Raw genomic sequence first — 25506 nt, forward strand, 5'->3', positions numbered from 1 at the left:
TTGTAAGGGGCAGTCAAATCGTTTTTTGGAATGAGGTATTAAAATTATACACCCCATAACACCAACGTGCTATTTTATTTTAATCTCCAAATGTAAAGATGAGGCATTAAAAGTTGCTAACATTGAAGCGTGTTTTGGTGACTCAGAAGCCAAAGCGCCGAGCCGGAAATGCTGAGAGATCCCGAATTCAAATCTGGGCAACCACCCGTGATTAATCCTGGTTCTCAAGTGTAGGAAGGTAATGGTCTCATTTCAATTTAAATACACAATTAGCGTCAATATGCCAACATATCTCAATATACTGTAAAACCATGAGGCATGGGTACCATGTGATAATGGTATTTATTTTGAACAGGAGTCAGCCATTGGCACATGAGTGGACGGTCTTGAATCAGGACTTGATCAGAGAGAGAGACAGGAAGTCAACAGCACGGATGGTTGAAAGAAGGGAATTCTAGACTACACTATATGGGCAGCAGATGAGTAGTAACAACCTCCAACTGATTAAAGGTTGATTGGGGGCTTTGACAAATGGCATCGGTTACTGAACCAGAGTGTGCAGGGTGGAAAGAGATGAGAGAGGAGAGTTTGGTGAGTGTGAGGATGAGAAATAGAGTGAGATGAGAGGGTGAGAAGTTCATATTGTTAAACTAATGTCGGATCTTGAAGACCATGAGTACATTCTTGAAATTGATCTAGGATTAGATTGGGAGCCAGTAGAGGACTTGAGGTCTTGGGGTGATGTGATAACATTAGGGATGCAAGTCAGGAGTCTGGCAATGGCATGTTAGATCATTTTGACTTGGGGGATCTGGCAGGGGTGTAAAAGGTTCCTCTTCTTCTTGGTTCTTTCGGTAAAGTCACGTAGAAGGGAAATAATAAAATAATAAAATAAAACATAATCAAATAATTATCATGACGTTTCGGCCACAACGCAAGCAGCCATCCTCAGGTGAAGAATGAAACACCACCAAGCTTGGAGCGTATATTTAAGCTGGGTTGGAGGGGGAAGAAGAGCGCCTTGACACAATCATTTGCATATCAATAGGAATTTAGCATATTTATGGGAAATGCGTAGGAGGTTGGCGGGGGATTTCAATGTCATATTATGCCCGTGCATTATGTAGGATTAGCAGCATCAAAGGGAGGGGATAAAAGGGGAGGGGGGTAAAAGGTTCTCAGTGGTAGCCAAAGTGAGAATATGGTGGAAGCAGGGGATTCTTCGCTTATGGAAATATGAAATCTTGCAGAGTTGAGTTGGGAATAGGACGAGAGCTTGGACACATTGCCAGCTTAATGACAGACTTTAAGAAGCGCACACTGAAACTGGAGCCTCAATTCAGTGTTGACTTGTTACCCAATGAGGAATAAAGTAGTTTCAATTTCGGAAATATTTAGCTGGAGGAAATTAGAACCAATCCAAAATGAGACTGGGCCAAGGCATGGTATGAGAGTAGATAGTGAGGTTGGGGTTGTAGAGTCATTGGTAATGCAAAACTGAGTGTCATTGGTATAGCAGCGATTCCAACATTAAAACTGGAGATGATTTTGCACTGGGGCTGAGCATGGAATTTTATGAGACACAAAAGTATAAAGCTTTCTGAGGTGTTATCTCAGACAGCACAAACATCTGTCATGAAGTTAGTTTGTTTAACTCAATTCGTTCTGAGAATTAGAATTCACAGTTGGTTATCGTGTGACAAGCACCAGTCTCGTGTGTGAGAGAGGGCACCGTCTACACCGCTTTGTGAGACTTCCGAATGGATGCTTTAGTTGGTGATGACCATAATGCCAATGTTACACCGGGAATACAATTTTGAAAAAGACCAACACTTTTTATTTATTTAAATGTCCTAACATCACATGCAGCATTTTTATGACTGCATCTCCTTTCGATTTGCCCATTTCGTATTCTCTCACTGTCCCAGCTCCACAACCCAATGCATCATCTCACAATAATAGAATAATAAAATACATTAAAGAAATAGGAACAACTCCAAGTGATCTCAATTTAGATAAAAGGTATCATATCTTCAGAAATGCATTACTGTATATCAACATACGGTATGATGAGAAATCCATGATGGCACATTGTTGTGCTAATTGCTGAAATGCCTCTCGAATGCAGGGAATTCATGAATTGTTAAGATTGCACATGAGCGGGTAAATGTATGTTGTGGTGATAATGCAAACGTGTAATTGCTTTGGGAAATTGGCTTGCGCAATATCACACGTGTTGTTCATCGAGGTCAGCCTGTTGGCCCAAGACAACCAAACGTGTCTCTAAAGAGTTTGCAGTGGAACACGCATACGCTAATGGAACATTTGGACAAGTATCTTCTGAGCACTAAATTATATTACTGAAACAGTTGATACCGGCACTACTGACTAGTATATTCACACATTCCAGTGCTTTGGAGGCGAGAGATGGATCCCACAAATTAGTGAAACTCCCAAACCCGCTGGGCTGCACCGTGGCCAAGAGATGGCAGTACAAGAAGTGTATTTTGGATCCATCTGTTTGAAGGTTTGCATCGAAGAGTGTGAGAAACTTTGGAGTCACCATTGATTCCGAGCTCCAGTTCACGTCACGCATATCTCAAATCGGCAGGACGCCCAAACCAAATCTGTGCAACGTCTCCGTCAATTCCCTTCTGCAATCTGCCACTGAAACTCTCATCCATTCTAGATTTGAAGCTTTCGTGACTGCAAGGATTCATATTCTTGGGTTTTTCCGGTAAAGTCACGTAGGTAAAAAATTAAAATTAATAAAAGTAAAATTAAAATAAAATTAAAAATCACGACGTTTCGGAGGCAACACAAGCTTCCGTCTTCGGGTGGAACCGTCACAGCACGCTTGCTGTATCAAGTAGATTTTTATTTTACTTTTATTAATTTTATTAATTTTAATGTTTTACCTACGTGACTTCACCGAAAAAAACCCAAGAATATACTCTCATCCATGCCTTCAGTAACATCCCAACTCTACTCCCGCAGCTCTCTTTTCTAGCGCCTCCCCAAATCCCTCATTTCCTTACTCGAGATGATCCAAAATCCTCCTGCAGACTTCTCACCAATACTCTGATCCCCCCCACTGGCTCCCAATCTATTCCTGTATCAACTTCCAAGAATGCACTATTCATTTTAAAGGTTCTCCCATGAACGTTCCCATTCTCGTTACTCGTCTCACTTTAACCCCCCCCCCCTCCATGCACCGTTCTCGCCACCAACCAAGGCGTTCTATCACCTTCGCTCAGTGGGAGGTCGCTCGTTCTCCTCGACTGCCCCCATAATCTGGAACTCCTTTCCCCAACCGTCCGTGCTGTTAACTCCCTGCCCCCCAGTTAAAGTCCAGGCTGCCTTTTTTTTACCTCTGTTTTATATAGCATCTTGAGAAACAGTTGCATTTGAACGCGATATGAATATAAATTGTATTGCTATCCCATCATATGTGTAGGCTTTCTCTGGGTACTCTGGCCTCTTGCTACATGAAGCAAACCGCTCGATGGAATTGACCAAACATCTCAAAGCAGGACACTCCTGAAAAAAAGTCTTTAGACACAGTGAACTGTAATGGATTAAAAGGGCACGATTATTAGTACTGTGACGAGAGTATTACAATCATCATTGTTGTCGAATGCACTTGCATTACACGTCCATAGAAAGTATTTCAAGATACAGACCAGCCATTTCCAATTCAGTTACGATACATGTTTATTTATATTGATCAGCAGCTCCTAGTAAAATTAAATGCTTGCCCTACTGTTAATATTATCACAGCATGATGCTCAAACATGGTTTGCACATCAAATACACTGTATTATGCATGAGGCAGCGAGGCTGTAATTGCCTTTCACCATGTTGGAGGTCTGTGGCCTGCGGAGAAGGGGCTCAAGGCACCTGTGAAATCTCACACTTTGTGAGGTCCGCATTCATGGGAAATGAACATTGATATCATTATCTTTTTTCTCAATCGTCAGCCTCTCTTAGACTCCTGACACGTCATAGATATTGACGGGCATAACTTTAAGTGTTTTTTTTTTCTTTTCAAGTTATTGGCTTCAAGCATGCTTCACACGCACACAACTGTGATGTTTTTTTTACATCTCTAAGAGTAACATACTCTTTGGTTCCTGCAGTCACGAAAGCTTCAAATCAAGAAGAGTAAGATAGTTAACGTCAACCTTTGGCTACAGAATAGGGCAGCACGTAAAGGTTCACACACTATTATTGTATGTAGAAATGCATAATCCTTGAGCAAGCACAGACTTTAAATTGGTTGGCAAGTATTTTTCACTTTTTAATTTACATAATGTTTCCCCGTGCAATGTCAATGCCTCTGGAATGTGAGATGGGTCACGGCTAATTTAATAAGCAATTTACAGCAAACAATGTGTTAGTAGGATTGGAACGACCCAGACGAACAGAGTAATAAAAAAATATTATTGCAAAAATGAAATGAAAGAAATGGAGGAGAGGTTAGTGTATAATAGGCGGAATGAGGTGATTAGCATTTGCGCGCCACTGTCTTTGGGATAATAGCACGGGCGGGAGGGATGTGGGGGGATTTGGTCAGCAGCAGCCAGGGGTTTGGCTTCTCAGGCATTCTGTCGTGCCCTCTGTTGACCCGCCTTCACACTTGAGTGGTCTCTGCACAATGGGACGATCACTTTTGTATCCCAGGTTGCCAGAAGAGTGGCTTTCTAATGCTAAGCGACAAATTCATTTGAAAGAAGACTAAAAGCCTCTTTCCTTTTAAGATTCTGAAAATCCTAGCCGAGCATTGTTCGGGGGATGATAGCGCCTTGTGAAAATGCGGAGAGAGGAATGCAGAATGAATAGTGGGCGATGAGAGTGCAATTATTCATAACGTGCGTATTGTTTTGCGCAAACATGCATGCAATATAATGCTGAAACAATAAATGTGCATGAATATTGTTCTGCTTACACAAACTAATGCAACTCTTTTAGTGCCATTCGTGATTGTTTATTGTTTCGTAATATTTGGAACACTGTCGTGACTAATGCATTATAGTCACGTAGAATGGAAATAATAAAATAATAAAATTAAAACATAATAAAATAATTCTCACGACGCTTCGGCCACAACGCAAGCAGCCGTCCTCAGGTGAAGAACAGGTCTGTCGATAAGACAGAGTCTGAATGACACGTCCTGGGCTTGGAGCGTCTTTTTAAGCTGGGACTTTACCGAAAGAACCAAGAAGATGAATCCCTGCAGTCACGAAAGCTTTAAATCGAAATGTAATGCATTATAATTCATATGCATATAATACATGGATTGCCTAATCAAGGCCTGCGTATGTCAGGTGAGACATAGGGAATCCATCACCACACTGGCCTGTTGCTTGATGTAAGGGAGTCGAGGACAGCTTCAAATTTCACTCTCACTTACGTGAGCCATGGATGGGAATAGAACTGTGGTCGCTCGGTGCTTAGCTTAGCACGGTGCATTAACCACTGCACCAGCCCATAACGCTAATAATTACCGCAAAAATCCAAAACCATGGGGTAGCAGAGCATGTGCATAAACGTCTCTTTCAGTCTGGTATTCTTAAAAAAAAAATACATCCTCCCAGGGCATAGGCGCATAAGTGCAGACTTAAAAGGCTTTATTACAGTCATTGCTTCTATATATGCCGGCTTATCAGCAGAGGTGCACGCTACGTCTTTCCTGTGTTTTCCTCTGGCCTCTCGTGCTGACAAATGGTGTGTGTGGAACACAACACAATACACACGCCCTCCTAATGTCTCCGCACACTCTTACATCCCTTTGCTCAAAACTATCTTGGCTGCTCCCACTGAGCATGTGAAATTTTGAGATTGCTTCTTGAATGTGTGTGCTTCGATAATGGCGTGGTGATGGTTATTGTGAATATGAAAGCTCATTTCAGCTTCTGCAGCACAGTTTCTAGTTTATTTGCTTTACCTTTCTCTACTTTGTGCTCCTATCGTTGTTTTGTTATCGTTTGTTGTTGTAATTTTCTGTCCCTACTGGACATCTGTGAAAAAGAGCTTCATGGATCATTGGATTCCTCCAGTATAAATAAACATTCAGATTTTTTAAGGGTGGTACAAGTGAGCATGGAACTTAAAATCAAGTGAATTTACTTTCATAAATATTACCAAAGAAATTCCTTCATTTGATGTATTGTTTCCAGCTTACATTGGCATCGAGTTGTGTTGCTTTTGGAAATTCTTCATTGTACATTGCGTTCTTTGCGAATATCAGTTGATTATCATGCGTTATTGTTAATGTTGGATATACCTTTTAAGAGAGAGGCTACGACCTCTAAGAGGACAGAATAACACTGGTCAACACACTTTTTCTGGCATATGGTATTCCAACGGTTTTAAGGTAATTTTGGGGTGCTGATTACAAATCTGGCATCAGTTTTTGTCTCTCATATCAGGTTTTTGAGATATCAAATATTACATTTTCAATCAAAAACATTAGAAGAAAAATATTAAATAAATGTGGATATCTACATAAAATGATATTATAAACACACTATCCTAAAAATACAGCACCATATTTTAACACTAAAGCAGTCACTGACTCGCAACAACTTGCAATCATAAGTGACAGAGTTAATTTCGGGTAAAATAAATGAAAATGGGGTATTCCGATAGCATAAAAATGAGATGTGATAGAGCAAATCTGAGATTAGATTTGGAATCAGCACCCTGAAATTAGTCTAAAACAGCTGCAAAAGTCCAGGCCAGAAAAATCTTTTGTTGTTGAACAGTGTTATAATCTGTGCCTTGAGGGTCACAGACGTCTGCGCCCATACGAAGCTGAAGGGCTTGGTGTCGTTTTTCAGGTCCCACGCTGCCCGTCATCGTTTCAGATGTTTAAAACGAGGTCGTTTCAACGCTTTGGAGGACTAGTGGGGGGCTACAGGAGAACAATACCCTGAACAACTTGAATCAGAAAAGAAAGTCCATTTGCCTTCATATGTAATGGGAACAGGGTTACGTGGGGGTGGGCATGCTGTGTATGTTTGGGCTTGTTTATGAGTGGGTAGATGCACCACAATCTGAGATTTTAAATGTGCATAGTTTTTTTATGAATGCATTTCTTTGTTTGAATAGAAACGTGAGATGTTGAACAATGCCAGAATACATATACACGTAAAAAACAATGGACTGCACATATTTTGTGCAATGTTTAGTATGCTGTACGCATGCGGAATAATTTAAACGTTCTGAATGGAAGTGTTTTATTTATTTATTGCCTACATGCCTATTTTTACATGCTGCATGCAGACTGCAAAATACCCAGACATTTATTTATTGCAGAGTTTTGTTCCGAGTCCATTTTTGCCATGATGGACAGGATTCATCTGGACACAGTTAAACAAGAGATCTGTGTCCACGCTTAATTAATCTGCACTCCGCCCACATTCTCTGCCCCTCGTTATGTTTCTCGAGTTAATTACAGACAAGAATTGTCAGGTCACCCCTGTTTGTTTGATGTGCAGCTGCTCCCCATAGGGGTCCTTTTCCTCCTTGGGCAGACAATCGCATCCGCTGCAATGTCATGCCTATTCAGGAGCGGATCCAAACGCTAGAGGCATCTGCCAATCAGTCGCATATGCAGATACATTGTGCATGGCATTACATTGATTCACGGAAATCTAACTTATATGTATAACAACGTACTATGATTTACAATTCATGGCAGTTTTATGTTTTACTGGCCTTTTTACAGGAAATAATTTATGTTGGCAAAAAGATCGATATCTTATTCTTCTCTCATCGGCAGAAAGCAAAACCCTGTTATTATTGTCACTTAACATTTTGTTTAAAATAAAATAGAAAAATATATTTTTCATTTGTTATTTATCGCCACATTCAAAACGGATTATTAATGTTTTAGATTTCATCAGGAAAGATCCCAATGAACTGCTAGGCTCTATTTCATGGGTGTCTTGTCTGTCAGCGTGCTGGCCTTCCAGAATTTGTTTAAACAAATGTAATGATTTTACGCAGTGTTGTTTTACACACCTTGTATATTCACACGTTCACCTAACGGTATTTTCGGGTTTCCTCGCTAAAATACCCTTTCTGATCCTTAGAAGTAAGAGAGAAACATTCACACCTTCCTTTCCTGTTGCAAGAGAGGTGGGAAATGAAACATCCTTAAGGCCACGCTTGATATTCAAAGGGTATTCGGTGGTCGGTGACCATTATAACACTGCCTTGTGAGAAAACCGCAAAGGGATGGATCCATCTGTTTGCAGGTTAATACAACACGGTTATAACAAGCCTGCTTAAAAAGCTCAGTGCTTTTTTTTTCATGACGGATTGATACTGAATGAAATGTGCCTTAATTTGATTGCTACAATCGTTATTTTGGATATTCATTCAACCGAATTGACACGTTGTCCTATGGTTGTAAAATGGCATAAACAAGTTGGAAAAAAATCAGGTCTTGTGAGATGTGGGTGAGTGTGAAAATGTAATTTAAGGGATGTCACATTAGCCATCAGAATCAGTTATGTTCAGTCCACTTCTGAATGGTGCCCTGCAAACCCCACTAAAACTCACGGTTTCACAATGCAACAATCCACATATATCCAGCACCTGCACATGAGCTTATATTTATGTGCTCATGTGGACGTCCTCTGAGGAATGTTCCTTCCTATGGCTATCACTCCATCGACCCCTGGCCATCATCCCCCTTATTTCAGAAATCATAGCACATTATATACCAATAAATACAACTTATCTGCCATTTAATCACAATATTTTGACACACTTGAAATTCCTATGATACGGTGGGATATGACTAATTGTTAATATTCACACGGCCTAAATAATTACGTGCTGTCTAAAAAAGCTTAAACATTATTGATTAATATTAGTTCGCATGTGCAGGCTAGGTTCCCACGTTTACAATGTGATGGTAAGACAGTAATGTACAGTGCAGTATTAAAATGCCCTAATCTATAAAAAGGCTGGTCGCTCAGCCATAGCAGTGTCATGTTTTACAGGTTAAACATCTACAATACAACTGTGTGATGTATTTTATATATCTATATGAATATATGAATACAATTTTTAATCAACAAAAATACATTTTCGCCATTCTTAATCCACAAAAAAAATCATCCCCATGCTAGTCGGTGCCACTGATGTGAGCTGTGACCAGGAATCCAACTCATATTTCAGAGCCATATCGCAGCACGTGAACCACTCTGCCCTGCATCACCACTCGACGTATCACAGGTACGAAACTTGTGGAACGTTTCGCAATGTACCGTCAGAGTGTGTGGACATGGCTGTTGTGAAATTAAACCTGCAAGGATGTCTTTGCATTGCACATTTCGGATATAGTGCAACTCCTGCTAAACAACGTTCAGGTGTGATGCTCTTGGCCCAAGTTCACAACAGAGATTGGCTGTTGGTATGGTGATGAAACGGAGTGTTGGGGAGGATAGTTGAGCACAATGTCCATGAAATGCATACATCAAAATTCCATAATATTTCTGACAGTTACAAGGCATTTGTTTACATTTATAATAATTGAATTCTCAAATCTCTGCATTTCAATATTGAATTTATTTAAAACAATTGTGTATGCTCTTAAACGTTTCCGAAGTGAGAGGTGCTCTATAATTCTGACAGCCACCAGCATTATTGGCTGTCATTATAGAATGGGAAGCAAATGGAAACGGGACAGAAAGCGCTGCGACGGGGAGCATGCAAACATTCACATTTTAAAAAGTAGACTCCACTCTAAATCCTGAGTGGAGGTTGCAGCGTGCTAAGTGCTTGAAAAATATTTGCATGGCTATATGGAATCTTAAGTAAACCCCCGCGCCCATAACAGTAGGCTTTTACAACAATACGGAAAACCATTACGGTTTATGGCACAGTGCAGTGGAAATGTCCAGGGCTTGTTGTGTTCCTTTAAATGAAGGTGGTCTGCTTGGCCATCAAAGTCCCCCACCCCCAGCTGCTCTGCTTGAATGAGAAGCCTGCAATGTATTGAGATTTGCTCAAAAGGTTGCTTGGAGCCATTTCCTTGCCCTGGGCAGGGTGCTGTAAATCGCTCAACAAACATTCGCCCGGCTCTGGAGCTGAAACTAAACCCTTTATCAAGACCATGCGCGGGAGGAGTTGGCAGACAGACACTCAGACAATGCTCGAGCTGAGTGGGTAATTACCTTCCATTCCTTTAATCATTGGAAATAAGTAATTACAATGGAAATGGGCATGGGGTGCCTTGAGGTAGCTTTGGGGACGGATTGCTACAAATGTGGTTAGAAATGCAATTTCGATGTAATGGACCGAAAGAATGGTTTATTGATCATGCAGGAATCTATTTTGGTGCTTGATTTTTTTCTGATCGCTGTCTAAATATATAGTAAAATAGCAGTGTGACCGATGAATGCCAGACATAAATCAGCAGATTTTTAAAGCATAAGCTGGAGATGAGTCCTCAGGCCAATGGATAAAATATGAACACTACACCTGGTTCTTTTGCATATAGAACATAACGTTACTCTCCGTTCCCTATATCCACAAATAAATTAAATATTTTACATTTTTCTAATTTATAAGGCAGCGGTCGGTGAGGTTTTATACAATAATCAACTAAGCAGTATTTATTTAGCACGCCTGACTCCAATGATGAACCCCAGAAGGCGAAACCGGCACAAGAGTTTGCTTGTTTAACCAAATGCTGTTTGTTGCTATGAGTATGTTAAGTCAATAGGACAACAGGACTAAAAACATTAAATTATTAAGATATGGCACGAAAGTTGATAATTTATATTTGTGTAAAATAGCAGGGAAGTCGAAAACAATAACGGAAGGCGACTTATTTATTACTATATGCTAAGGTTATTTTGTTATTTTAAAACACCTTGTACATTTTAAATGCTTTGGTAGTGTTCCCTAATCCCGTTTGATGCATTTCGTTAATCCAGCGCCGACATGTATCTATATGTGTTGTTCAGCAGGATAGTATTTATTTACAGTCTAACGTGATGGCAAAGCCACGTAATATGCACATTTGTACTGTGGGAAACTGCTGAGGATAAACATATACTTTCACCGATACATTAATATGATGTGATGTTAATCTGACTTCTTATTAAACCGGCTATGCAGCATTGGTGCAGTGGTTAAGCACAACGCGTTGTGAACTCAGCAACCAAGAGTTTTATTTCTGGCCACGGCGAACATTAGCGGCGAGTGAAATACTGAATCGGTCTTTCAACCCTCCTCTTCACAAATCCACACTGACCAGTCTGGTGTCTACAGTCAAGCAAACCCCCATAATCAACACGGCATGGGGAGGTCTTCATCCTATAGTGAGTGGCTAGACAAAGGGCTTTACATTATTATTAAACCAGTAAAAACAAGGCACTTCAAAATGTTTTATAAAATGCAGACCTTTCCCATCCAACACTAATACCAGTCTCATTTTATAATCCATCAGCAGTGGAATGTCATCCTGTTTCCAGAAAGCTGATAACGCTACCATTCCACCTCCGTGCACAGGAATAACAAGATTAAAGGATATGGCACAACCACGATGCAGAATTCAGTGAGGGTAGCGGCAACGTTTCTGTATAATTCAACAAAAAAGTGACAAAATGGAACGGATTCATTCATAAGAGAAACGGGAAAAGGTAACTGGTGTGATTTTTGTTAATTCACAGGATTTGAAATACGGTTGCATTTTTGTGGAACGAACTAAGCCTCCAGTGACCTGCTTGTGAATTTTATCACAGGTTCAACTTTCACTTTATATCAGAGATTTGCACTTGTGGGATTTCTGTGTTGACGTTACAAGTCAAATATGGTAAATGCATTGTACTATTCAGATTTAAAAATATTTAAGACACTTTGTTGGCGGTGGTGCACAAGAACACATTTAAAACTCACGTGTCATTAAAGCAATATATAATTTGCAGTCCTTTGTCAATCCACTGCTGGATGAAGGCCTCCCCATGCCATGTCGGTTATGAGGGTTGTTTGGCCAGTGAGACCACAAACAAGAGAGTGAGGCAGAGCCAAAGGAATATGAAGACAGATAAAGAGAGATACAGAGGCAGCAAGTTTGACAGAAAATGGAGACAAACAGGAAACAGGCAGATGACTTGCCAGTTAAAATAATTCAGATTTGCAGAATATCTAATATACCGAGTAGCAAATAGTGTTGTGCACTGTGCCCCAAACAAATATCCTTCCGCTTGAGCCAGTGGCCCCTCTTTGGAGTGGACAGAGCGGAGAGAAGGCCCGAGATGTGATGGTTAAGGCATCACACTTTACACTCTTGATGGCTTAAAACGTCAAACGCAACGTATGAAATTTTAAACTGCGTGAACATCGTTTTGATTAACATATAAGAGCAACAGACCCTTGGATGAAGATCGTTGTGCAGAATTGTGTAACTTAAACTCACCCAGCCCAGTGAAGAGCAAGTTTTTTTAGCCACATTGTCGTACAAAACTCATCTTTAAGCCCTTTGTACGACGACAGTATCGTGAAGATAATGCAAAAGAGCAGAGGGAAGACTGCAATGTTATGCACTGCGATTTTGGAACACAGAACTTTATCCATTTTAAAATGTTGCACCGAGTGTAACCTTCGTGGTGTCATCTGAATGTTATCGCGGTTGTCGATGCTTGGCCAGCTTCCTGTTCTTTTTTGTTCTGGGTGCTGACAGAACGTAGATAGCGCCAGGCTTTGACGTCAGCGAGCGGGTCATATGTAGTCCTTTTGAAGTTCGAATAATCAGGTTAACATCTCCCCAACGGTGCCAGAAATGCATTGCTGTAAATGGTGAGTTTATAAAGGACACTAAAGCTCGCTGTTTTGCCCCCATTCCAGAAAGAATTCGTTTGTCAGATTAACCTGCGGCCCCCGTCACCTTCGTGATGTGGGAACGCTTTGATTCCAGCCCTTTTTTTTACGTCAATGGTACGTTACCTTTCCACAGCTTGCACTTATCAGTCTGTTGCTACCTTTGCCGGCGGCTTAAGCATTTCATGAGGGCAGCGCTACTCATGAACTTGGAGGCAAGAACAGGAGCAGACCTGTGTCTCGTCGGCCCCTGGTCGCAGCTGCCACAGGATGCCGAGTGCAACGGGCGGGCCACTGGTTGGTGACCACACATTTTGAGAATGCGACGGACGACCCGATGTAGTTCCTGTAAATGCAGTTTATTTTACGAACGATGAAAGATTTAGAAAATGTAAATACATTAAAAAAATAATTGGATTCACCATTTATATGAACAGACACTTTTTATTTTGTTTGGCACAGGCATATGCAATTGACAGTACACAGCTGTTACAAAGCATAGGGAGCATTAGATTGGTGAGAGAAAAAAAAACATCACAAGTATCAAAGCCGCACGCTTTAAGCCAAAGCAACACTGGTAAAGTGACCTCTCCGCCAAGCAGATCTCCGCATACGAAGCTGAATGGGGCGGGAATGTAGCGTCAAACACAATTGCAAAGTGCAAAATTGAAACAATTCCAAGAATTTACATTTTTAAGGACTTCTTTACACTACTGTACTTACAAACAAACATATAAATAACACGATATTTTACAAGCTTTATTCTTTGTACAGAAGAAAAGTATTTTAACAAAAACAAAATAAAAATAAGATAAATAACTGAAGCCCTTTTGTGTTTTTAGAGTGTGGTAAGGCAACGCCATTTTTTTAAAAAGGGAACTCTGCCGACGGCAACCTCTCCATCTTTCTTGACTATTTTTAACCTTGACATCAATGTCCCGCAAGGCTTTACAAGATCCAGTTTTCGTTTCCAATCTTGCCGGTTTGCAGCTTGATGAAGTAGCTTGACATTGACAAAACTGACTGCTAACCGCCACTATTTTGAATCCGCCCCAAACACATTCGAGTGTGAGCACACCGCGAGTGTGGCTCCTGCAGCGTGGGTTACCGAGAAGTTTGGTTTGAAAGCAAATTGTCTTCACCCCTTCACGGACAACTTGAGTGCATCCAACGTGATAAAAAAAAAAAAACCCAAATGGAATGAATGATGTGCATTGGTTCATGTTAAAGTGTTCAATACACCCTCGGTTTTTAAAGGCAGTGTCTTCAAACTTGGCAAAGAAAAAAAATACTGTTTAAATCAAATCACCCACGCCGAACAAAACAAGCGTTTGGCTCCGGAGCCACATGGCGCACCCCAAGTTCACGCGTTTTATCATCAAACGAGAGTCCCATCGATATCCCCCGTGGGCAGATTGTCACACATAATTGAATGGAGGCAATGTAAGAAGGTCGGCACAGGGGCAAGAATTCCAACACAGGGCCCCCTCTCGATGGCGGCTGGCCAACCGTCTCACATGATGGTGCAGCTCTTGGCTTTGTCGGCAAGCCGCTGGGTCAGAGTTGAGCTCCGGGCGACCGCCCAGCCTGGAAATCCGCTGCAGGAGCCGCTTGGAGCGACTTCGCTTGAGTCCACCAGAGAGTCGCCCTCCAGCGGCAGAGCCAGGTGTGGACAGGGCCATGGCGGCTGCGCGGAACACCTCCCGCACGCTGCTCTCCAACGTGCGCGCCGAGCACTCCAGGTAGCGAGCCGCGCCTATCTGTCGCGCCACGCTCGCGCCCTGCGGCGAGCAGACATTAAAAAAAAAAGAGAGAGAAAAATCCACTCGTGAGTAAATTCACAGCGTCAAAACGTGCCGAGACTTGGATGTTTTTAATTAGTATTTTAGGCGTGAGCGTTCAAAGATGTGCAATGGCATTGACTGGCTTGTATTACCTGTTCGTAGGAGATTGGATTCTGTTGCTGCTCTGAGAACTCAGAGAGGATGCTCAAGTCTGTCCGCAGGTCCGATTTGCAGCCAACAAGGAACACCTTGGTATTGGGGCAGTACTCTTGTATCTCACCCTGCCACTGTAAATAGAAAAAAAAAACATCATTAGCCCGTTTCTCACACACAAAATGCACATCACACCTGGGGGGTAAAAACTGATTTTCGAATCTCTTAAATTGTCCAGGGTTTGCATTGGGCAATTCAAGCAGTGATAACACCTTTATGGTTTTTTTTTAGTTAATAATCAGAGGTCAAGGTTTAATTGATTTAATGTCACCTCATTGTTAAAACCACACAATTGTGCAACAAAAAGCAAAGTGTGTTGTATTAAATTGCTATTGAGTTCCAGCCTTTCTCTTACGATTAACAATGTATGGCATATTGTTTCTTGTCAAATCGTGTTCAGATTTCAAAACCCTCCGTTATCGAACCAGGCATTTCATATATTCCAGAGCTCCCATGGGTTTTGTTAGAGCTGTACTCACATACAATGTCGACATTTTTAAGAGTAAATCATTTATCTCTCTTTTAGTGGAGTGCAGGACCAAAAGGCAGCCTGTAAATAATTCACACGTGGGGGCTGCTACTCCGTGGGAATGGGAATCCAATTACCTTGCTTGAGACAACCTAGCACCCCACTGCTACTTGCTTAAGTAAATAAACACATAAATGGGCGTGTTTCAACAGCCTCTCCAAATATCTCCAAATAATCTTGTTCCACCACTGAATGTGCAAACACACATGTACACGTGTGCTTGCACATTCAGTGTGTACGTATTTGTGCAAATTCTGCCAAGCGAAGTTAACGTTGCCTAGGGGGGTTGCACGGCAGTTGTGTTCCATGGGACAGTGAAAATGTGGGGCACCACAAACGATGACAAACGGTTGGGATATAAAACAGATTAGCATTCCTTATTTACTTAGTTCGGATTCTAACAGGGCAACATTTTTGTACACGTTCAGTGCTTTGTCAATCACACGTACTCGATGACGGTCTCCCCTTGCCGTGCGGGTGGTTTGACCATACTTCACCACGCTGGTCAGTGCGGGTTTGGTAAAAGTGGACAGTGCAAACGTGAGAGCGTAGGACAGCACAGCAATGTATTTTTCTGTAATGCCCTCTCACTGCCCACAACATGGCCCCCCGCAGCAGCTATTATATCCTGCTGGGCATGGTGGTTTCCCATCCAAGTAATATGCAGGCTCAAACGCTGCTTAGTTTCCGAGATCTGTTGCATTATGAGGGATTCCGTCATAGGCAAGGCAATATTACTGGAAGTTAACATTTAGAAGTTCTAGCTCATGTGAAATGCAATGCACATGCAGTGGGGCAAAATGGCAAAAAAAATCCATGTGGCTTTTTTAAGTGGGTGCTCTTTGGATATCAAAAAAACTGCTGGAGAATTTCAACTGGAAGACTGCCAAGTACACTTCGATCAACAAGCACTTCTGCCCGAGATGCTTTTTTTAAATAAAGACTCCGATTGATGGACGATAGTTCAATTTTTGAGATGTATGAAAACTAGACAAATAAAATTAGTGTTGGGGATTGCGGGAAATATCCTAACAGTTTACAAATTTCCATCAACATGTCATGCAATAGTCTCAATAAGAAGAGTGCTTTATAATAATAGTAATGGCCGAGGAAGCCTTGCAAAAATATTATAACTGACAGACTGGGTGGTCAAGATTTTCAAGATGAAACAAAATGGGATTTTATAAATCCACCCTGCCACATTGAGCAAACACAGCCAGAGTCCTTAAAGTCTCATCACTGGAATGGATTTATGAGAAATGAGATTACAAGTCGTCTTTGTGTCCAGGCACAAGACACTTGATGGTACGCGGAATGCAACAGACCTGTGGCACGCCATCTGTTCAACTACTTTGCAAAGACGAGTTACATTTTGTAGATTGTTTTTATTCGCCCGGCAGAACTTCAGTGAAATGGCTCCGACAGTAATTTCCGTGGGCTGCAGACATGTGGCCGTAATTAAACTCTCACTCTGCCACAGCGGCGGGTGTCAAGAGTGGTGTGACTGGGGCCCAGCTGCTCGACAATCCTCGGCAAACAGATTTCCTTGTTCGACACCATGTTGCAGAACAGACGGCGAGTCAGTGTGGTCCACAGACACGTAGGTGATGGCAAACAGTAAATGTGCTAAATCGAACAAAAGGTTTTTTGAATGTAATACAATTAGTGAAAGATCACTGTTAACCAAAATAACTTCGGAAGACAAACTTGTGCTGGTGTTAAAAAGTTTCCACGAGATTTGGAAATGTTTATGCCTCAAAAGAAAACAATTATACTTTGTTTCAAGGAAAAATCTGTATTATCAAGTAATTTGCTTCATACGGATGCTTCTACGGTGTTATGGTTAGCATACCGTATTTGGCATTCCAGAAGTCGATAGTTCAATCTCCCGGCATGACAGTTGAAAGAATGGACACGTTAATTAAATCCCCCTGCCTCTGTCCACCGAGCAGTATAAACAGATTACCCCTAACCCCAGTTAATGCATCGGCAAGTCGTGTGTGGTCGGGTAAAATATGGGGACTCCCAATCTCTTCCACGACATCTGGCCAGCATCAAAGAGAAGGCCAAAAAACTCATTCTAGACTAGTGTTTCATCTCACCTTCTTCAGGACGCTGTCCAGAGTCTCTGGTCGAGCAATGTCAAAGCAGACGAGGATGGCATTGGCGTCGGGGTAGGAAAGGGGCCGCACGTTGTCGTAGTGTGGCAAGCCTGGGAATGACAGATGACAGCGATCACGAATCTGTTGAGTGACTACGGGCAGACCGGGAATCCCCTAACCAGTTAACTCGCGATCATCCGTGGGCAGATTAACTGTGCTTGGGAAATTTATTATGTTTTATACACACGGTTTAATTATTAGCCGCTTCGAGGGTCAGTGACTGTGTGCCCACATGACAAGTGGTAAACCGATTATCTTAATAAATCCCAACAACGCACATTATAGTCTTCATCTTCACCCCCATTCTACGTAGTACATTTTTATATCCCGATTAACTTTTCATTTGCATCAACTTTGTTTTATCTGGGCGACCCCTCTCCATTTTCTTTGTAAAAATGGACCAACTGTAAATGTTGCCTGAGAATCTATGGACTGGTACAGCCCTGATATTTGGTAAAATGAACTCGTTATGGTCAGGTATTCAAAGCAGGCATTGAGCCAGCCCCCTTTGGAGTAACCTAGATTTTGTCTTATTATGTTATTATTTCACAACATGTCATTGCTACTCAAATTACAGAAAGTTGCTATTATAGGGGTACTATTTATATATCCAGATACATTAATAACTATATATTGTGAAAAATATATATATATTGTTTCATGATCATCTGGTAATAAAACATTGGCTACAGAAAACAATTATGAATATATACAATCACCCTCTCATTGAATTCATTAACAGTAAAACATATATTAGGAATTGCTTGACAATGGCTAATCGGTTTCTTTTTTTTTAACAAAAACCCTAAACTTTATATATATTTCTTTAAACGTAAATGAGAGGCGTGGCGCATTCCTGGAATTTCCACATGGCTCAGTAGGAGGTCCTGGGCAGAGCAGGAGGGCTGTTTAAACAACATCTGCAGTTGAAGGGTTACACTTGCGAGGAAGACGACGAGCCGATTGGACCGCATCGCTTGCTGTTGGCCAAATTTGAGAAGGATGTGGTGGGGAAGGAGGGGCCCTGGCTTGCGAGAGTGGAGGCTACTGGAAGTGGCGGTGGGGGGGGGGCACTGGAGAAAGGAATTTGGAATCTCCTGAGGGAGGGGGGTTGGGGGGTGGTATGGGCATGTCTGGACCTGTTTATAGTGCTTAGTGTGTCACTGCTTGCTTAAAAATAAATTCTGACTGGTCACTCGTAATCGTTGCCGTAGAAATAAGTAATAACTGAATGCATTCTTAAAAACTGGCGTTGGCTGCACTGTTCAAGTACCGTCAAAATTATCGAACAAGTCAATACTTTGACATTTGCCAGACGCCAATTACACGTGCCAGCACATGGAGACTACTAGACATTTAATTAGCCATGAAGAGCTTAAATGTTTTGCCATACGCAGCAGACGTGGAATGTGATTCGCCTGCAGGTAAGACAGCCACATTTAGAAGTGTGTAACACAGTGCCGTGACTTCCTATAGTTCGCGATCCCAGCAGCCGTGCTGTTCTTGACACCCATGGCAATGTTTACAAACGGCTCACTAACGCGGAATTTGTATATTACGACATCTTAAGACTCCCTCGTCGTCGAAATGAATACTAAAACGGCGAATTGGTATAGGCCCCGCAAAAGGAATGTATTATCACTATGCTGGTGGGAATTGTATGGCGCGCAGCACATTATCCAGGCGTTAGAATTCAGAACTAAGAGTAGCTCGCCGTTTAGTTTATCACCAACGTGCAGTATCACTGGCATGTGCCATGACTAGCAGAGGACCGGACCGCAAACGTTAACTCAAACTTGGCATTTCATTTAGGTATTTCTCCACTGTCGCCGATTTACCCACGAGAGAAGGTTGTGCACGTGTGATAGTCTAATACATGCGGGCAACTCTGAGCAGGCTGTGGCATGCATCCCACTCACCAGACGTGTCCCACATGATGAGCTCCACCCTGTGGCCTTCCAGCTCGAAGCTGGCGGTGTAATTCTCGAACACGGTGGGCACGTATTGCTGTTGGGCAAGAACGTAATCCGTCAGCAATTGGAGCTTACGACAACAGGACACATGGAGCTAAACAATTCCGCAGATACTGCAACTAGCTCGGCCATGCACGCGCATTGTTGACATGACCCGAGAGGGCTTGCGTAATTGTTTTAGAATGGCTGAAACCCGTATGAGGCACTGCGAGCATGAAGCATGTGCAACAGAATGGAGGTTGTGATGTACACGTGCTCAGTTTTTTTATGTTAAAATAAAACATACCAATAACTTGTGTGCCAAATGGTTATGGAATTGTGTTATATAACATGCGAGCATACAAAATACTAAGCCAATTTTTTCAACTGCCCCGCGTATAGTGATGTGTATCTCATAAGTGTGCAGTGTTATCATTTAATAATAACAACGCATTACTCCAATACATGGAAAAAGCACCGCATGTAATTAATATAATTCACTTAATATGCAAACAGCATGTACAACAATCCTGTGCGAAACATAGGATTAACCCGGCTATATAAACTTCCTTGTAGCTCTACGTGTGTACGTGTACAGCCCAGCCCTACTGTCACAACCCACCGCTGGATGAGGGCCTCCCCACACCATGCACTTTTAGCTAATGAAGGGTCGCGGTTGCACTTTAGAATCCATAAACAATTGTGTGTGCGAGGTCTGGTGCTACGCGCTTGGTGTATAAAGTATGTCAGTCGGGAAACCATATACGTGTGGTCACATGCTGTCGAGTCACCGCACTTGCTGCCCCGATGTTAAGACTTACTGTGCATGAGACACGCGGTTCGCACATTGCGCACTGATGGGAGTGGAAAATGGGCTCTCGGACCGAGACCACTACCACCGCCGCCGCCACTTAGCCACTCGGCTAGCCTCATCTCCCAACACCCAGCGGAGATCGCCAATGGCCTGTGTCCTAATGAATTAGATATTTGCTTGGCTGCGTCTCGCTCAAGGAGTCATGCTCCAGGGTAGGTTGTTGGGATTTTGGGGGCTCCACAGCCACGGGCAATCGATCAAAGCCCCGTCCGTAAATATATCATGTATTACGTATGTCACGCCTGCATAGACCTGTGGTGTACACACACGCAGTGTAATGTATACTGCCCGCACTGAACTACAGCACGTCTTCAGGTTCCTTGGGACCTATAGCAAGAGCCATTGTTGTTGGATCCTGACCCAAAACCCTATCCACAGTAAGTGTATACACTGGATTGTATTCAATGAATGTTCAACAAGGTTATCATTAATTTTTTTTTAATGTACATCCCTTTCTCAGTCCACAGCTGGATGAAGGCCTCCCAAAGCTGAATCTGTCGTGGTGGGCTTTTTGGCCATATTTCCCCACACTGGGCAGGCAGTAAGGGTTGGTAAAGGGGTGGCCCCAGGTCAGGTTCAGATATTCACCACTCATGAACTCCTGTCATTGGGTTCACCCTATCATTCTTTATTAAATAATTCTTAACAATACCTGCGTGGTTTAAATGTTGCCAATATTTCTTATATGCTCGGTTTTTATTTAAACCTAAAAGTTTGTGTGAGCTTGTGGTACTACATAACAACGTTCAAGACAATCACAGCTAAGATGTTGACAAACACCCCGGAAACTCCTCTCACTGCGATGTATGTCGCCAGTGTCTTGGTAGACCCGTGGAAGTTGATGAGAATCGTTAAAATACAATGTTCACACAACCAAGTGTGTTTTATAGTTCCTAGTTCCTATGGCTGTCGAATTATATTATCAGCACTTAATAATGGACGATACTTTTAGGGACATCTAAATATACGATGGCCCCAACATTGAGTGGCATGTGCTTGGAACCGTTTGCCCAACTGGGTTGTGAACAAGTCGTGGTGATGATGGGCTTATTGGTAGTAGTCACCATGGTGGTGGCATTACGGTGACGATGAAACTGGTGGGTGGTGGTTGGTGGTCATTGTGGACTAGCAGCGACAAGAAATGGAGGAGGCTGTCAAGTAACCACAAGGTGGCAGTGCTGCAAACGGGAGTCTTAGCTTCACTGACTCGAGTGGAGCTTTATGGTTAGAATCACCCCCCCCCCCCCCCCCGTACGCGATGATTCTGGTTTAATTGCACGTCAACCTCTCAGAAATGGCATGAGTAAATCATTCCAATGCAGGACCCCAACCCCCCAATTTTTTATTGAGATTCAGCGAGGCTTCTTCACTAGCAGTGGTAGTTGACAGCGGTGTAATATAATTCGGATCTCTGTACAACACAGACTAAGGGGGGTGGTGGTGGTGGTGGGAGTATTTGCTCAGCGGTTGGTGCACTAAAAACTTTACTGCCAAACCCAGCGACGACTTTGAATCCCGGCCACGGATTATCATCATCATCATCAGTGGCGAGTTACACCAAATCCGCACGCAACGGTCGTGATCAAGTCGTCTTCATCCAGCGGTGGCTTGACAAGCAAGCTGAACATTACGTCAAGGCAATGGAACGCGTCCGATTCCAGAACCATATCGAGAAAAAACGGAACGTCGAAATCAACTCGCGGGATATTAACATCGCAGAGTCGCACAGATGTGGACCGGGGAGGCCCTCATCCAGCAGTGGACCGGCTGTTGACGGATGATGATGACGATGACGGATGATTATGATGGTGACACACCGAACAGCCATTCGCCACCGACGATGACTGGCAAACACAACGCGCGTCAACCAGGCTAGGTGCACTTTGGGGCTGTAAGATTCGCGGTGCTGGCAGGTCACAGGACACGGACGCGAACCGAACGACTGGAAGCGACTTGGCAGATCCACCAGCACCACCTCTGTGCTGCCCACTGCGACACCACCACCACCGTCATCATCGTCATCATCACAGCCAAAATAACATCAATAAGATGGCTCACGGAGACAAAGATCACCCATATAGCCTTAACATACTGTAGGGGCAAGTGCTGTTAGCGAGCACCGATTAAGACCAGAACGGCACACGAGGGGGGTGGGGTGACCAGCACCACCACCACGCCCGCCCGACCGCCTTTGTCTCCCCAGTGGCGATTCTTACACCCCACACCGGGGTAACTCATTTGAGGCCGAGTCGACCTAGGTGGAGGCCCAGGGCCGGTATCAGACAATCGTCACCACTGGGTGTTGGCCGTGAGCCGGGTTCGTAGCGCACCACGAGAGAGAGAGACACACACAGAGACACAGAGGAGGAGAGGAGGAGGAGGTCTCTCACCTCGGGGTAAGAATCCTTGGCGAACGCGTGGAGCAGCGCCGTCTTGCCAGAGCGACTGTCCCCGACCACGACGACTTTGCACCTCGCGGGGGGCGCATCGTGGGGGGCTCCTCCTGCCACAGCCGGGGGGGTCGCCGTGGCCCCGCGACGGGGGCTGCTCGAGTCCCGGGCAGCCGAGGGCAGCATGGCTTGCGGCAGACGCTGGGAGATCTGGTGGTTGTTGCTGGCAAGACAACGGCAGAGACCAGCAAGATCCCGTGGGCAGAGGAGGCCCTTGGCTTGGGTTCAAATCGGAAAATAAAACGAAATCGTGGTTAGCACCAACGCCGAGTGAGCGAGCGAGCGTGACCCGTGTCTTGGTATTTGGCGATTTGCTGGTTGATTGATGTTGTATCCGCCTGCTGCCACACACGGCACGTTACCGAGCGCTGTTGCAATTCCTATCGTTGTCGGACGATACGCACTTGGTTTGCCCTGCTGGTCCTAACACACACTGTCTTAATGACTGTGTCTGTCACCCTCTCTCTCTCTACAATCCTGCGGTTAATATATCTCGAGCGAGCCCGTGGTTACGAAGCAGCACGTCCAGGCAGGAGCGTCCGCAGCGCACTGCGAGCAGTGAACGGAGCTCTGCCCTCCGCCGCGCTTTTATACCCCGCGCGAGGCACCGCCTCCACCAATGGGGCAGCAGCAACCGCAGCAGCGGGCGGGTTGAGAGGCTTTAACACAGAGGCTTTGTTTGCTTGGGGTGGGGGGGCAAGGAGGGAGTGAAGTTGGTGGTGGTGGGGGGCGGTTGTGATAGCACAGAGGAGCTGGAGGGAAGGAGGCGCTTGGGTGGTGGGGGGCTCGTTCGTGTTATGATTGGAGGGAGTTCAGGAGGAGGAATTGTCTGGCGTGATGCTGGGATTTACCGAGATGTGTGAAATGCGCCTTTCCGATTCGACTGCGCCCCGTTTCCCCAACAGACCCGGAGCGACCTCATCGCTTTTCCCTTTGTAAGCGGTGAGGAATTCATCAAATATCTCTCAACGCACCCTGCCAGCTTTGCCCCTCGTTTGGGTTTTTCTGAATTTTCCCAATGTTTACTTTGTGACGAAGACGTCGTTACTTCGATCCACCGTACTTATTCAGTTTATTATCGTTGTGGGGGAGATGCGGTGGTACAGTGATGACCGCAAGTTGCTGTGAACCCCTACGACCTGAGTTTGAATCAGAATATTTATTTAGACTGGAGAAATCCGATGAGCCGTGGAGATATTTTATACAGATGTCCAGGAGGATGTGCAGAGGGACATCTGTGAGAAATATATTACTCCGACTGGAGTCATATCTGCACCATATCTGAGCAGTCGTAGTGCTGTCTGAGTAATATACAGCTCCATAGCTGGTGAAAAAGACTGTGAAAATGTTCATTCACCAAAACCGCATTGACCAGCGTGGTGAAGTATGGTCAGACAAACTCCCATGGCATTGCATTGACAAAGGGAGGTCATACTATACAATATAGACGTATGCGACATGAATGCAGTGTACAATGTGTTTACGTGTAGTCTTTACATTGATTAATTATTACACTATTTTCTATTGAAGTTGTGTTCAGTCTAAACATACATATTCTGTATGTTGTCTAAATCCTGGCGTTTCCAAATTGGTTACTAAGTTTTCACATATTTGGTAACTTGGTAAACGACAACAATTGTGCTTCCTAATCATATAAACAGTGACTTATTCACTTTCGCGGGTTTATTTGATTAGCAAGCACAATTCCCATTGTTTTAATGTATGGGGATTTCCAGTGAAACGTGTTTACCGGTGAGCTTAGATAAGATATACATGGAGAAGGAGAATTGGGATCAACATAATGAAATAAATATATGCTTTTGAGAGTGGGGATGGAGAATCGAAAGAAAACATTCACGTGTCGAACACGAGTCGGTTTTTTAAAATGAAAACAGCAATGCAAACTAAAGGTTTGATCGATGTTTTTAATGTTGTTCTCATCATTAACTATTTACAGCAAAGACCAATGTAAACATAGAAAAAAAATATGAATGCTCGTAAATTTATGTATTAATAATTAAAAAATATGGCACGAGGCTGTTATTGAAAGGTCAACACTCAACCAACAGTTAACCTGACTGGAGTGTTCTTATAGAAACTGTATTATAAATTATCGAGTCATATCACAACCCCAAAACTTGACAATTAATTGAATAGTGAGCCATGTGGATTTTTAGAGGAGTCCGGTAGTTTTTAATATTTGTGTTCAACATGGCAGAGAGACACTCTTAAAGTATCTTTACTCTGTAGGAGTGATAACCCTTTGAGATGTATCACTTAAAACGGAAGAATGGGAGAAATATACTTGAAAAAATATCTACTTTACAACGTGAACCAAGACTCCCCTGGCTGAGTGGCATTTTCTGTAGCCGCACAACGCCGTTTGGAACTCTCTGCCCACTGCACATCCACAGCATCCAAGGTCTATCCACCTTCAAGGCTCTCATCTGTCCAGGCTTTCACCTGTTCAAGACCTCACCGGTTCAGGTTCTCACCTATTTAGACTTTCACATGCACAGGCTTTCATCTGTTCAGGCTCTCACCTCTCCAGGACTCTCACGTATCCGGGCTTTCGCCGATTCAGGCTCTCAACCATTCATGTTGGCATACTAGGGACTTTGAGCTCTGGCTCCAAAACTCCCGAGACCTCAATCAAACAATGCGTCCGATTCATGAAATATGTGCGTGTCATAAAATGA

The 25506-nt window shown here is 43.3% G+C and overlaps 1 pseudogene; it reads right to left on the minus strand.

Moving 5' to 3' along the window:
• Positions 1-13181: 13181 nt before the first annotated feature.
• Positions 13182-23372, minus strand: LOC133346035 (rho-related GTP-binding protein RhoN-like; annotated as a pseudogene).
• Positions 23373-25506: the final 2134 nt, after the last annotated feature.

The sequence above is a fragment of the Lethenteron reissneri genome, chromosome 23 (assembly GCF_015708825.2).
Source record: "Lethenteron reissneri isolate LAM-NWPU_2019-01 chromosome 23, ASM1570882v1, whole genome shotgun sequence".
Lineage (NCBI taxonomy): Eukaryota > Metazoa > Chordata > Hyperoartia > Petromyzontiformes > Petromyzontidae > Lethenteron > Lethenteron reissneri.